Below are 16,192 nucleotides of genomic sequence, written 5' to 3' on the forward strand. Positions count from 1 at the left end.
CCCTGTAAATTCAGCCTAGTGGAGTAGTAAAGTGATAACTGAGAAGAATGGCTCTTAATGTATATTATTCAGGGGAGAAGCATCATGGATAAAAGAATGGCTGGATTAATATGCATCTAGTAGAAGTTTCAGGAAAAGAGACTAGAGAAGATGGATGACAGGCAATATTAAAAAATAGTTGACTATTATCTTGACTTGATAAAAACCATTTCTTAAGCTGGATAAATAAAACCACAAGGTGAAAAAGAAAAAAAAAAACCTACTTCTAAATACATCATATTCAAATAACAGGATGGTAAAGACAAAGGTAAAAACTGTAAATAAACAGAAAATAAATAACCTCAATGGGAAGATCATTAAATGGTTTGTGAATTCTCTGTAGTTCAAAACAGAAATCTGAAGAAATAGAAAACTGTTCTCAAAATGCTGAGAAAAAAAGAAATCGCTCATTCATTTGATGGAATGCATAGTTCATGCGTACAAGTATACTCATTGCGATTATTTTCCTTGCCAGTCTCAGAAACATTTAATGTAGAGAAGCTAAGTATGAAACTCTGTGTGAGGAGAGAGAGCAGGAGAGGTCCAGACAGCTTTCTCTGCATGTCTGCAGAACCTCTCCATCCTGTGTTCATTCAGGCAGCCAGTGGCTGCTGGCAGAATAGCTTCTTTTCCAAACTTCTACACGTGGATGTTGACCATGGAAATACCTTTAGCTCAGTACAGCTGGTAAATAGAGACTGTCAAATTTGTGGAAGTCACTGGTGGTTTTTTTTTTTTTTTTTTTTTCAGGTTCTGTCAAAACATCACAATGTCAGAGCTTGTGACAATCCTTGTGTCCCATTACCTTCTCCTCAAATACAGGGTGGAGCAAAAGTAGGTTTACAGTTGTGAGTACATCTGTGAAACACAGAGTTTATTCTTATATTATTATTTATTATTGTATTATTTTCCATGCAAACAACTGTAAACCTATTTTTCCTCATCCTGCATACAGAACAAAGCTTCCCTTTTCACCAAGTTTGATAGGTTGCTACTGGCTGATGAGTGGGTCAAAGATGCCCTATGTTTTTTCACCTCCATAATTTCATGAAAATTGCTGAGGTTTCATATTTGTCGGTGAGACCTCTATTTTCTTCAATAAAAAATAAAAATCTTACCCTAACCGGTTTGGCTCAGTGGATAGAGCGTCAGCCTGCGGACTCAAGGGTGGCACATACCCAGTAGGGATTTTGCAGGAGGTGGCTGATCGATGTTTCTCTCTCATTGATGTTTCTAATTCTCTATCCCTCTCCCTTCCTCTCTGTAAAAAATCAATAAAAATATATTTAAAAAAATAAAATAAAAATCTCGCTTATATTTGTGAGCCCCTTTGGTGGGAAATAGGAAAATGGCCAGTTGCTTTACTTCAAAACTTGTGATATTGTCATAGCTAAAATAAAGTCTTAAAATTATTCTGTTCTGTTATAAATTCATGGGTCTTTTCTTGTTCCTGACAGCTAAAATGTGCGAAAGATAGATATTACTCTTTCAAAATTACCTCTGATTTCATAGATTGTGACTTGTATTTTAAAAGTCAGTATATTTACTATTCTCTTATTTTCTCTTTGGGCAAAATTAAAAAGTATAAAATAGCATATTATTTTAAATGTAAAATATAGAAAATGTTTTTGCAAAGACCATTCATTCATCCTACTTTTTAAATGTTTAATATACCTACACTTGTGAGTTATATACAGGTCAAATCTATGTGTTTATATGAATAGTTAACATGATTAGCCTACTCCCAAAGATTTCTTATCAGCCATTAATGAAAAATTATGAAAAGCAGGTTGGTTACAATATGCTACACTTACCTGAATCCAGGTGATGTGCCTTTACTTTCTGAATTTTAAGAAGGGCAACATAAGAGTGTTTACTTGTTTGGGCTGGTTAGGGAGATAGTAGTGATGATCAAATTTTTTTATTTCATCTGTTGGTCACATAAAGCCTGTTAGAAAGAGGTTTTGTAAGGAAGGTCTTCTCAGGGCAAAGCTTCTTACTAAATTATACTTGCAACATTTTTTTCATTGTTGAAATATCCTCTTTTTTAGCTTTATCCATTGCATTGTATTTTCTTAGCTATATAATGTCCTGCCAAAATGGCTTTTAAAAATGGTGCATATCAAAGTTTATGGGGAAATAGAATTCTCAGATGTGTTTGAGAAGCAGCTGAAGGCTCCCTGTAGCTTCTCAGAAAGACTGATGATTCTCACAGCATAAATAAACTGTATTTCTTCCTAGTTCCATAAGCATACCACAAGATTCTGATAAACTCTCCCATTCTCATCTGCAGATCACCTGTTGTAATTTAAACTTGGAGAGTCTGTTCCCCTCCTAACCCCGATGAAGTCTATTCAGGGAGCACAGTGATGAGCGGACAGGACATATTTCAGCTCTGGTCATCTCAGTGTATTTGCACGGATAGGATGGAATTGGTTCTTTCCAGGGCTTCTGCATTCCACAGCTTAATATAAAGTTAACTTAGCTGATAAAATATTATAAGGCTTTCAGTGTTTGATGGAACACTAAAATCTGTTCATTTTAATCCTGTTTGATTCAACAAATTTAAGCAATCAAAATGAAGTTTGCTTTTACTTTCTATAAAAGATATATGCATATATACACACATATGCACAAAATGTCATTTATAAATTATATTTTGTGCATGCATGTAGACTTTTAAACTTGTTACATTATAAATATGCTTAAAAGTACATGCTGGGCCCTGGCTGGTTTGGCTCAGTGGATAGAGTGTCAGCCTGCAGACTGAAGGGTCCCAGGTTCAATTCCGGTCAAGGGCATGTATCTTGTTGCGGGCACATCCCCAGTGGGGGGTGTGCAGGAGGCAACTGATGGATGTTTCTCTCTCATCGATGTTTCTAACTCTCTATCCCTCTTCCTCTCTGAAATCAATAAAGATATATTTAGAAAAAAGTACATGCTGGTATTATCTTGGTTTCCTATTTTCTTTTAAAAATTTTTCTTTGAGATCATCTGGTTTAAATCATAGAGGAAATCCAACTATAATACCAAAATGTACAAAAAGGTTCCACCAGAAAGCATACATTCTGCAGGCTTTTGCATAAACTATTGCTTATGTATCAATTCAATTTCATTTCAATTCAAATGCATTCAATAAATATGCAGTGAACATACTATGCTATATGTGGTGACTTACTTTGGATGCCTTAAGGAATTTTTTAAAATGAGCCAGCCACAGTCTCAGGTTTTAGAGTTGAAAGTATAATATAAATTACAGTCATAAAACGATTAGTAAATTTATAAGTGAGTTCATAAAAGAATATTGTGACTCCTTTTTGTGAGATAGCTAAGAAAGGGGTCATGAAACAAGTGTTATACCTATACCATTGAACATTGAGATATGATTAGTGCTAGTTGTTGTTATATGATGACGATGATGGAAAAGACCAACAAGGGTACAGAATTTAGGAAGTTGAGGTGAGGAAAGAGTCTCTCTAGGCCATTGGCACCATGTGTAACATATATACACACCTAGGGAGAAAGTGGCAAAAAGGTGGGACCTATACATACATAATATTTTGTGGGCATAATTAAGCATTATGGGCTCTTAGAGATTTGTAAGTGGAAGGGTAAAGTTATGAAAGCTGGGCATTGGGAAGTTTGTAGTAGCAGGTACTTGTGTAAAAGGATTGCAGATGGAATGAAGAGACCAGTGAGAAGGTCACTCTGACATTTGTGGGTGGGGAAGCTGACACAAGTCCCTTCATAATTGTCTCCTGGCAACCGTTCCAGCCTCATTCCCTGCTACTCTTCCTCTCATCCCAGCAATGAATACAGACCAATAGTCACCAGGTCCCATGTGCTCTCATGTGTATATGCCTTCACACATGTCCACACACTGGTGTCTAGCACACCTGGACTTATCTCTCCAATCCCTTAGTCTTTCAAAAGCTCCTTTTACCCACCCAGATTCATCTGCATTTAGTCATGGAGGGAGGGTAGCATTTTAATTTCATTAGTTTGGACACTCATCAGAGAGTTTACCTATTACCACTGATTCAATATTCCAATTTAAATGAATGAAGGACCTTGAGAGAAGGCAGCTGATATTAGTTATTTTTTTTTTTGAGATGAGATATGAGGGATATGCTGAAGTTGAGATTTCAATGAAACATGAGAGATATCCATTAAGCAGGTAGAAATGCACAATAGGTTTCAAAGGTAAGCTTGTGATTAGAGATAAAAATTCAGACAATGTTCTCACAGAGAAGAGATATAAATCTTGGGGGCAGGAGGGGATAGGCCAGTAAAGAGAAAGACTGTAAAGGTTGGGGATGTGCATAATACTTTAATGATTTATCATCCTAGATGTTCAGTTATCAAGTTCATGTCTATAATTTATTCAAAATGTATCTAAGCTTCTTTTAATACTAAGTCACACATTCCCTCAAAGTAATGTGTATAAGCAGATAACATAGAACAAAACCATGAGCTCCTGGCCCTAGGAGAAACTCGTTCTGTTATTGTTCTCCCTGAAAGGCTGTTTTAATGGGCCCAGAGATACTCATATCTGTGGTCAGTTATGAGATAGAAATCAATGACTTTGGCACAGTGAATCCATCTTTTACTTTCTTTTTCATTAGTCAGCATTAGGAAAATGACTTCTGGTTGCTGCAGCCGTATCTTGATCAAATTCATCCTTGCAGCATTAATTTCAGTGTTGTTAGTCACTAGTATTGCTGCCCCAGCATGCCTGGTGGGAAATGTTACAAGCAGGATTGAAAAGATTGTACTCAAGAGCATTATCCCTGTGCTCTAGAGCAGCAGAACACTGCCACTTTAAATTAGGAAAGATTATGGGCAATAAAAATTCAAGTGAAGACGTGGCTTGTTGCAGGCATTGTGATCACTTCATTAGACGTTGTGTGACGCATATGTGCCATTTTGTAGGATAAAGACCACCTTCAGAAATAACTTCCGTTTCCACAAAGAGAAGTAATGAAGGCTTGCAGTAGAATCCACAGTATGAGAGTCACACTTCACATCTTTAGAAAAGTTTCAGAACTCATATTTGAATGTTAAAAGAGATTATATAAAAATGCCCAAGAATGACTACTGGTAAATCCTGAGTACCTCCGTTTAAGAAATGGTCTTATAGTTACAAAATCTTGACTGGAATGCTTTCATTGTATGGGCACAGATTTTGAAGCTGTATGTTAGCGCAGCTTTTTTTGCATTCTACCCTGTCACGGTGTGGCAAATTGAGATAACTTCCCTGGACATCACAGTGGAACAGATTTGGTTCCTGTCGTGCCCATTAACAGGGCAGTGACTCCAGGAGGCAGCTGGTAGGAGGGAAGGAAGTGTACCAGTTGGTGCTAAACAAAGCCATGTGGCTTATAAAATCATCACAGTCAGTTTGGAAAGTAGCAATGTAAGACCATTACCCTCTGGGTGGAAAAAATAAGGTAGAATATCGCTATATACACACACAAAATATCTCATGTTCTTTCATTCATTCAACAGATATTTATTGATGCTAGAACACATGTAAATAGCCAAGAAAGGGCATTCATGGTATTGAGATTGTTTCTACCCACTCAATTTTTATGCTGTGATGTGGAAAAATATTGTTATAATTATAATTAACATTTATTTTAAACAACTTAGTTATTGACAATATGATTTATTATATCAGTGAAATAATTAAATATAAAATCAAGTTAGTAACTTATCTAAAACTATGAAGTGCTATTCCAAACTAGAACACATGTAAATAGCCAAAAAGGGACATTCAAAGTATTGAGAGAAGAGTGAGCAGAAGAGGAACAAAATTCAGGGTAAATAATAAAAATATTTTTTATTTTTCAATCGGGTGTTTGAGTAAGTTTATGAACAAAGGAAACAGAAATTAGATGAAAGGGAAAGGTATTTCATTTGGGAATAATTGCATGTGCAAAATCATGGAGGTGGAAATCAGTGTTTGTTTTGTGTGGATTATATATTTAGAAAAGCAGGTTTTATATTATTCAAATGGAATTACATTCTTAAATACTTCTGTAATTTTCACATAGGAATTTTTCTTCTTGGTAAAGAAAAAAATCTTATAAAGGAAATATAACTACCTTTTTTAATTTTATATTTTCTATTTAAAAAAATGCTCATGTTTCCATTGTGACTGTTTTAGGAAAACCTAAATTACATGCTAATAACCCTTGATAAATATTCTGTGAAGCCCTACAATATTAAGGGGGTTTTCTAGTGAAAATTAAGATTGTGCGAGAGAGAAATTGAGAATAAAAAAAATTACTAGTAAAAAACAACAGATGATTACTCTGCATTTCTGCATCAGAGTTGATTAATTCTTGATTCCTTGTGGATTGAAAAGTGTTTCCACCCACTCAATTTTTATGCTGTAATGTGGAAAAATGTTGGTATAATTAACATTTATTTTAAACAACTTAGTGTTTTGACAATATGATTTATTATATGAGTGAAATAATCAAATATAAAATCAAATTAGTTTTGGATTAGTATCTTATCTAAAACTATGAAGTGCTATATAACTATAATGATATTTCACTATAATAAAAATTTCAAAGAAATAAAAATAATTTAACTTGTTTTCAAAATCCCCATAGAGTTCACTATGGTAAAATGAGATTGATGTTAGTGATAGATACAAATACACACATATGTACTTATGCATATCAATATAAATTGTAGATTTACTGATATGTACCCTGTTTAATAGATGTTCAGTTTGAAGATATTTAGGCAAACATTTCTATAAAAAGAGATAAACAGGATTATAACATATAGGCTTTGGCACTAACCTAGCAAAACAAGAATGAAAACAAATGCAGTGAAACTACCGTGCTGGCGCCTCTCACCTCTGCACAGCACAGGCTCTTCTAGTGGTTTTGTAAAGGTCACCTTTCTCTGTTTGCTCCTTCTAGGCTGTCTTTTGTCCTGTCCCTGCCGTTCTTTTCAGGCAGGCATGAGGCTGCTTTGTTTATGGGATGACCCCAGCAGAGGGCCTGCCCACTCTGTCACTTTCCTCTTTCATTGCCTTAATCAAAGGACAACTGTCTCATGTTTCTCAAAATTCAAAGAAAAACAGACTGTTTCTTCCACTAAATGTCCCAGAGTGTCCTGTTCCCCAAATGAAATGAAACAAACAAATCTGGGCCATTATTTCTTACATTCCAAAACAGAGTGGTAGAGAGGTGGTATGAGTTTAAGGGTTACATTTGAGGAAGTTGAAGCATTTGAGAAGAAATGACAGAATGCTTCCACTGCTAAGTAGGCAGAGCTACTCCGTCCTGAGCCAGCTTCCATAAGCAATTGATTATGGACTTCTGAGCATTCTTTTTGTATTTTGTGTTATCTTGGGACCAAACAGGAAGAGATGACAGCCTCCAAGTCACTCGTGTGCTCACAAAGTATGACTTCCTCCTCTCTCAGTGGATTGTCACAAAGATTGTGATTGCCATAGCAGTGGGTGAGAAGGTGAAGGAGGAGAGAAGGAGACAGGGATAAGAGGAGGAAAAGACAGGGAAGGAAGAGAAGGAATGGGAAGAGGAGAAGGAGGAGGAGGAGGAGGAGGGAAGGAGAACAGTAAGAGAAAAGGAGGAAGAAGAGTGTTTATTTAGTTAATCTGTGCCAACTCTTACATACACTAACCCCATTAGTCCTCACTACAATTCGATGTAGTTGTTACTTTATAGATGAGAACACAAAAAATTTTGTAGATGAGAACACAAAAATTTTAAATGACATTGATACTAATATTGTACCAATAAGTGGTTCACCAGAGCTCACACTAATACCAAATTTATGTTTCTCACCACGGTCTTCCCCAATCTCTCAGTGATGTTTCTAGTTTCCACAGAGGATTAGTAGTCTTAGGCAACCACTGAAGCAGAGAGCAATTCAGATTTCTTTCCCACTATTTGGTGAAATGGTCCTGTCTTCTAGTATAATGGTTCAACTGCTCCCCTCTGACCGATTGTGGGAGAACGTAGGATAATTGGAATTATTTCACTCAACTTAGTTCCATAAGGCAGCAAGCTTGAAGGAGAAATATCAGATAAACTAGGTACATGCTGGGATTTCAAATTCATTATGTCGAGACATAAAATGAGACTGGATAATTCTGTAAAATACCCTTTGCCTGTTCATTATATTATCCTCAAATCTACTAAGTGGAAGGAATCCCAAGTAGATTGCTGGTAGCCTTGTGTTTTCTCTGTGCCTCTAGCCAATTTCTTTAATAGCTTATCAAACACCTAGCTGATCTTTATGTTTACAAATATAATGATCTGGGCATCATTTCACCCCTGGAGCACTCTTCAAACCCATGTCATCTTGGAGTTTTCAAAATTATGTTATCAGAGCTGGTAACAAGGCCAAATAAGAAATTAAACACTGTCCTTAAAAAAATTCTAAGATGATATTTAAGAATTAGTGAAAGCTCCATAAAAATCCAGAAAGTTTGGGGTTTGTAGAAGTTCTGGGTTGGGGAATAAGACTGCATCCATGTGCCAGGAGGGTGGCTCACACCAAATTCCACCTGGACAGAAGCTCCTGTGTTGGGACCCCTCTGGTCCTTGCCCTGCATATCTTCTCACTCTGATTGTTCATCTGTATCCTTTGTAATAAGATGGTAATCTATTGTTTCGTCCAGGGCAGATTATAACCAGAAACTGAGACTGTCTTTGCCAGTAATTTATTTAACAGAGGTTCACTGCAGAAACTGTAATCTATAATAATATTTCACAAGGCAATAGCATACAGGATAATGTCTCTTACTAAGCAAATAAAGAAATAACATACTCCAAATCAATGATAGATTAATTACACTATTGTCCCAGGCAAAGAGGAAATAAATAAATAGAGTCCAACGTTAGTTGAGATGCACCTTTCTATGGGTGGGGTCAGTCCTTCCAGCTCAAACCTGGGTATCAGCTGCCATCTTAAAGGCAGGAAGCTCATGCTGGGGCACGTGGCTCATGGGTGGGTGATGGCACTGGTGCTAGCAGGCAAGGTGGGCTGCTCTGAAGGTTATTACCACAGAGACCATTACACAACTGTGCCATCAAGGAACCTTGCCAAGGCAGGGACAGATGCCCTTTCTCTCCCTGAGGTTCTGCAAGGTTAACACCACTGCCCACCAAGAGTAGCCTGGCCACAGCTGGTACAAGTGTCTCATTATCTTCAGAGAGCTATTTAGAGCAGCAAAGAGTAGACTCGCCCAGACCCCACACTCTCAGTAACTCCTCACTGACTATTAGTATTTAAGGTTTAAATGTCAATTACATCATAGCTGTTCTTCCATAACTTCTTATCGGAAAGTCCCTAGATAAGCTATGGAGTGCTTATCAACAGCAACAGATGTCAGTGACAACAGCCGGTGCAGCTTCGTCCATGTTAACAAATTCACCTTAGATCAGAACAGCCTCACTGATGCCAGAAACAAATGGATTTGAAATCATAACAACTTAATACACAATAAGAAAGTAAACTGTTTTTCTGGGTTCTCTGAGTTGTTCTAGAAAATTAATCAAACTAAAGGAGGAGGTTGTGGGAACCTCTGATTTATAGCCACTGGGTCAGAGCACAGGTAGCAACCTGGACTTGTGATTGACATCTGAAGTGATGCTGGTGGCAGTGGAGGGAGAGGACAATCTTACGGGAAAGAGCCCTTAATCTATGGCACTGCAAAGTGATGTTCACTCAAGCTAGGCGAATAGTTGAATTAGATGTAGGACACTGCTGTGTTGCAGTATTGTTTGTTGTGTGGGTTTTCCTACATATCCAGTGTCAGGAGTGAAGTCGTGTTGTAATAGAGTATTCAGAGCAGAGGAGACACACCAGAGTCTTTCTAAGACATGAGATCATATGGGAGTTCTGTTTTTAATTCTTTGAGGAATCACTGTACTGTTTCCACAACAGCTGAACATTTTACATGCCCACCAACAGTGGGGATTCTAATCTCTCCACATCTTCTCCAATACTTACTATGTTTTGTTTTCTTGATCATAGCCATCTTAACAGGTGTGAGGTAACTTCTCATTGTGGTTCTCATTTGCATCTTCCTGCCCATGAGTGATGCTGAGCAGCTATTCATAGATGTGTTGGCCATTTGTATGACTTCTTTGGAGAAACATCTGTTCACATCCTTTGCCTATTTTTGAATCAAGCACAAGAATTCATTAATATTTGTTCATGCACAAATTATTATACAGTATTTTTAATAATTGTCTTAATTGCCAATATGTCTGAATTTATTTCCTTTAATCCATTTTCTGTTTTGTAATTTGCCTTTTATAAATTGATCATGGAATAGATTATTGTTTTATTTATTATCCTTTTCAAATAAGCTACTTTTATTTTGTTAATTGTCTATTGTATTCATTGCTGTTTTTCTGTAATTAATGATTATTGCCCTTATCTTTACTATTCATCCTGGTCTTTTAGAATAATGTCAAGCAAATGGTAAGAGCTCAATGCACATTACTGACATTACTTATTGCTATTAGCTAATCTCTTTTCCTTCAGTCTCAGACTTTCAAAGTAATTAGTGCTAAGAGTCTGGTATTTATTATCACACACCTTTCCCTATGGTCCCGCCCAGCACATGCAAAAATGCGTAAGCACATGTAAATAGCATTTCCTTTACTATAAAAAATTGGGATTATATTGACTATTACTTTGTAGTGCCTTGTTTCTTTTTCTGAAACATAGATTATTAACCCCTTGGGCACACATTTGTATCCAACTGCTTTATTTTAAGAGATGCATGGCTGTCTGCAAGGGATGTGCTCTAATGTATTCAAACTTCCCCTGTTCTTCATCATTCCGCTTATTGCTGAGGTGGGTTGTTTGTGTGCATGTGCTTAGTTTGTTTTATTTTCTTTGCCACTACACTCAACATTGCATAAACATCTTCATGTTGGGTTTATTATTTCCGTAGAAAAAAATTCCCATAAATAGTAATATTTCTGGACTAACGGATGTGTGCATTTTAAATGTCAATATGCACGGTGAGAGTCTTTTCAAAAAACTGTAGCTTTGATTCTCCCAACAGCACAGTGTCAGCTTACCTCTCCTCTTGGTGGGTAAGAACCTGTGGAGCCAAAGCACCCGGGATCACATCTCAGCTCCACCATTTCCTAATGGGCTCTTTGATCAAGATTTTCAAGTTCTGTGTCTAAATGACCTCATCTGTGCGGTGGGGATGACAATAGTACTGCATCCTCGGAATGTGATGAGGATAATGTAGTTGTGTTGGTAAAGTGTTTGTGTGGTGCCTGGCATACATAGATCTATGTTTGTTAAACAAATTTAAAAATGCACAAATTTTGCCATCTAATTGCTTTTAAATATATTTCCTTAATAACTAAGAGGTTGAGACATTTGCTAGAATGATAGAACACTGTTTTATTCATCCTATTCTTATCCTACTTATAAGAAACATCTGTTCTGACTCATTAATAGCAGGTCTTGGTTCCATTCCTAATGCTTTGAGTTTTATTCTACCTTTACACTGTTATTTTATCAATTGTAGTTGGTGCTTTTAAAGCAGTGTTCATTCTTTCTTCTCTACATTATATCTGCATAGTTTGTTAATTGCGAGTGAATATTCCTGTATAGTCCTGTTTTTAGATATTTTTATTGATTTTAGAGAGGAAGGGAGAGGGAGAGATCGAAACATCAATGATGAGAGAGAATCATCAATAAACTGCCTCCTGCATGCCCCACACTGGGGATTGAGCCTGCAAACCCTGTCTGAGAATCAAACTGTGACCTCCTGATTCATAGGTCAATGCTCAACCACTGAGCTATGCAGGCCAGGTGCAAGTGAATATTCCTGATAAATCCAATAGAGCCACAACAATTGGACTTGAACAATCTGACTCTGTATTTACATAACCTCAGAATAGCCTTTATTCTTTCTGATTGATTACAAAGATTTTGACCTGGTTCATTCACTGAGGTATTCCAGGTGCCGGAAAGAGAGCCTGGTGCATAGTAATCTTAAACAAATGTTCACTGAATGCGTGTTTGCATTGCTCTTTTGTTCCAAAGTAACTTCCAATTTAATAATAAAAAAAAAGACATTGAGGAAGCAAATACCAAGTTCTAAAACAAACCATCCTTCTGAGCTCATTTTCTTAGACTATTTTTCTGGGTGTTCGTATTTTGTATGCAAACCTACCAGTCTTTGAGGTCTGAGTGCTGACTCTGGACTCCGTCCAGCCTTGGCATAAAAATCTTTCCAAGCCCTCTGGGTACCTTAGTCTCAGCTGCTGCTTTTGTTTGTTTCTCCATTTCTGTTTATTTTAATTACCCCAACTTCTTCTATATTCTGCTAGTAGAAGAATACGAGAAAGACAATGCAAAGGGCATTGTTCAAAGCAATGTGGTCAAAGATCACTCAGACCCATGAAGATCACTGAACAAAGAACATCAATCTAAAAAGCTGGACTTCTATTCTACCTCAAGTAGGCTAAAGCTCTTTAAAAATTTTAAACTGCATTATGTTTTTAATGGAATGTTTACCTCTCAAAGTTGGAAAGCAATAGACCAAAAAAAAAAATGGAGAAACATTTATAGAGGACAATATGCTTTGCTTTTTTTTTCCAGAAGCTAGCTACCTTTATTTTATCAAAATAATGCATGCATGTGGAAAAAACGTATAGAATATGAATATTTGTGCATGAAATATATATTTGTGTAAGAAGCTATTGTATCTGGTCTTTTCCCCACTCTAGTTTCATTTCTAGGTTACCCCTTTCCACTTTTCCCTGTTTGAATTCTTCTGGTTGTTGCTTCAATAACATTTAATAACATACATATGCATCAATTTTGTAATAGCTTTTGACATACCTATTGTTCCCAATTTCAAAAGATGGAAGTTTTGGTTTTTTATATTATCTTCCTCCACCTTTCTCCCCTCTTTATTCCTTTTAATTTTGGCCAGTCATATTATTTTTTGTTCTGTTGTTTTCCTATTAAGTTAAACCTTTACTTAGTCCTCAAATTATTGGTGGATTGACATTAGAATGTTTCTCTTGATTTTCAACTGTTCACAAGAAAGGTATCTGTGCCTGCTTTTTGTATTTATCTCTCTATCCTTGTCAACTGTCCATCTTCAGCTCACTATGAATTTACTTAAATCATGATCTTTCACCCAAGTTTTGGCTTTTGCATGTGGTCTCTGCATTCATTCTGAACATTTGGGGATGGTACAAAATGGCAGAAGAACATTTTTATGGAACTTTACTTAGTCTCCCTTTTCTAAGCCATACTTTCTATCCTTCCCTCTAAGAATGGAGACTGATTTTTAAGGCTGCTGATTTCCAAACCAGATCCAATCATTGTTTATAAATTGCATTTAATTGTCCTGGATCTTCATTCCCCTTTAATTTTGAAGAGCTCTCTGGTTTTATTTTGTTTTGTAATGGCATTGACAATTTTGAATAGTCTAAGGCAGTTTTTTTTTAATAGAATGGTTTTTCTAATTATTTTAGCATGATTATTACATTTAGTTAAACTTTTTTCTTCTTGCATGAATGTTGTGTAGACAATAATGTTTACTTCCATTACAAAGTAAATACTATCAGGTGGTCCTGTTATTGCTTAAGCTCAGCTCAGTCACTTGGTTATTTGATGACCACCAGTCCTCCCCATTTTCAAGGCAAATTTGTCCCTTCATAATTATAAGTGATATTATGGGTGATGCTTTAAGATGACATGAATATGCTGTTGCCATGGTTTTGGCACTCGGTGATGATACTTAATGGACTCAATGATTAATTTTGGTATTGGCTTTATGATATTTAATTTTAGGAATTGTTTCTGTATTATTAGCTGCATTCTTTTATAAATAAGAGTTTTTCATTCTTTCTTTTCTCTTTTACTTTCTTGCTCTTGCTTTCTTTATCATATTATTGTAGACTCATGGATTTTATATTTTAACCCTTTTATTTAAAATCCAGATTTTGTATGAAATCTGAGTTTAAAACGTTAGATTTTTTTAAATGGTTGAATAATATACAAAAAATAGTACTTTGTGACACTTGAGAACAATATGAAATTCAAAGAGGACAAGGAAAGGGAATCGTGTAAACTGAACCCAGGCGGAGTTGGAACAGGAAGAAGAAGTCTGTTGTCAGAGAAAGACATGACTCCTGCCACAGACATGGACAGACTAACAGGCCTAGGGAGAAACACTACCTCTCTATTCTCACATCTTCTGGGTCCTACCTCTGATCCCACCCGTCAAGTCCAGCTGGAAGCCAACTGTCCAAGGGGCCCACAGTGTTGGTCTCCAGGGACAATAGCAAGACTACAGATAGGACAGTGATGTCTACCAAAAAAAGTCATCTAGACCAGGTATAAATTTGATAATGAAGTTAAAATTACTCTACTATAGATTGATAAATCCCAACTTCTATTCTAACATGAAATAAATGATAGAACAAATGGCAGTGTTCTATAATTTATTTTTTACTTCAACAAATATTTGCAAGCTTAAAAATTCAGTCTTACTCAGCATTTCAGGATATTTGAGAAATGTACTTCAAAAGTTTGAAAAATTGAACTTTTTTATCCAAAATCACTAGATATTATTTGTTGAGCATCTGTAATATGTCCTGAGTGATTTATATGCATTACTCACACCATTGAGGTATTATTATTATTATACTTATTTTTCAAAAGAAGAAATTGAGAGAGATGGTGATTCAAGGTTTCATAGCTAGAAATACCAGGGCTTGATTGGAACACAAGTTTGCCTGTACCCAATAATTCTATATTAGCATCCTTTCACATTATTCCAAATGATTGAGGCTCATATAATGATAAAAAGATGGGTAGCTGGAAAATACAGCATAGCAAAATGGATGACTTCATGAGATTTGAGCTTTTACCATGTCTATAGGCAACACCCATATTTAACATTTATTTAACATCTATCCTTTTAAAAAAGAGATTGTTAAAAATCATGTTCCACTGTAGATAAGATTTCTCCAAGGGATTTTATACATGAACCTCACCAGCTTAATTTTTACTCTTCCACAATGTGACCTGGGTTTGTTGCTTTCTTTTTTTCTTTTTCAGGAATATCTGTGGTAGCTTGTCTTCAAAGTGCACCAATGTCACTCCCCCAGTGGAGTCTATTCCTCCTACCATTTGTTTCTTGAGTTTTAAAAGGATTCTGTACAAAATAATATATTTACTTTTGAATTAGGAACCAGATAATAATATACTAATTTTGAAGAAAAAAAGGACTTTGGCTGCTTCTTAAAATTTGAAAACAAAATACACCTCTGCTTTCTAATTAGTAACCTCCCATCACTGTAACAGAAATGAGCTAGTCCACAACCCATGAACTTGTTGATAGCACTAAGTCCCAGCAATATATTTTATCTCCCTGTTGCTGGATGGAGCATTTGTAATAAAGCCACGATTTTCTGAGCACAGTTCAACCAATAAATTGTTTATTAATGACCAACAGCAGCAGGAGCTATGTTTCCATCAATTTCAGTTTTGCTTTCCTCCCACTGTGCTGGTAGCACAGGAGTCACCACGGAGCTCAGGGTAGACCAGGATCCCAAACCAATAGGGGGGTCTACCTTACATGGCTGTCCTTTTTAGGAGACCCATGTGAACCTGGATGAGGCTTAAACCATAGAACTATTCAAGTAAAAAGCTTAATGCTTTATATGCAAAATCAGTGTAATTTAGAGGAAAATTATACCACATGTTGATAAAAACTTGGAGTGTGGAGATGTGGTCGTTCTCAACCCCATGAAACATCTTACGTCAAGGTGAGTGGGTGTAATATGTTTCTCCTCTGCTGTTCACTTATATATTCAGATTTTTCTTTTGCAAAGAACAGGAAAAGGATTAGCTACAATCATCTGCACAGAACTGGTATTTCCTCATGGAACTGGTACATTTTCAGAGATGTTCTTCAATACAATGTAGCCCTAGAGATTCAGCTACATTTCCTGGAAGGCAAAGAAAGCCATAGCAATGTCATTACCTAGAAATTTCTCCTCCATCCCCACCCTTGTCCATGTTGGGACTATAATAATTTAAGATCAGATTAAATCAGGTAAATGCAATTTTGGAATGTGATGTTGAAAGATGCCACATT

At 36.2% G+C, this 16,192-nt stretch overlaps 2 long non-coding RNA genes across 2 annotated transcripts in view; one reads left to right on the top strand and one right to left on the bottom strand.

The window, feature by feature from the left end:
- LOC308257280 overlaps positions 1-7,013 on the bottom strand; it is a 61,309-nt gene extending 54,296 nt beyond the window's left edge. The window contains exon 1 of the long non-coding RNA XR_013961549.1: positions 6,915-7,013. This is a non-coding gene — a long non-coding RNA (uncharacterized lncRNA). The remainder of the gene's footprint in view (positions 1-6,914) is intronic.
- LOC308257279 overlaps positions 1-16,192 on the top strand; it is a 330,605-nt gene that overhangs the window by 230,527 nt on the left and 83,886 nt on the right. The gene's annotated exons all lie outside the window — the stretch shown is intronic.

The sequence above is a fragment of the Plecotus auritus genome (assembly GCF_963455305.1).
Source record: "Plecotus auritus genome assembly, chromosome: 8".
NCBI lineage: Eukaryota > Metazoa > Chordata > Mammalia > Chiroptera > Vespertilionidae > Plecotus > Plecotus auritus.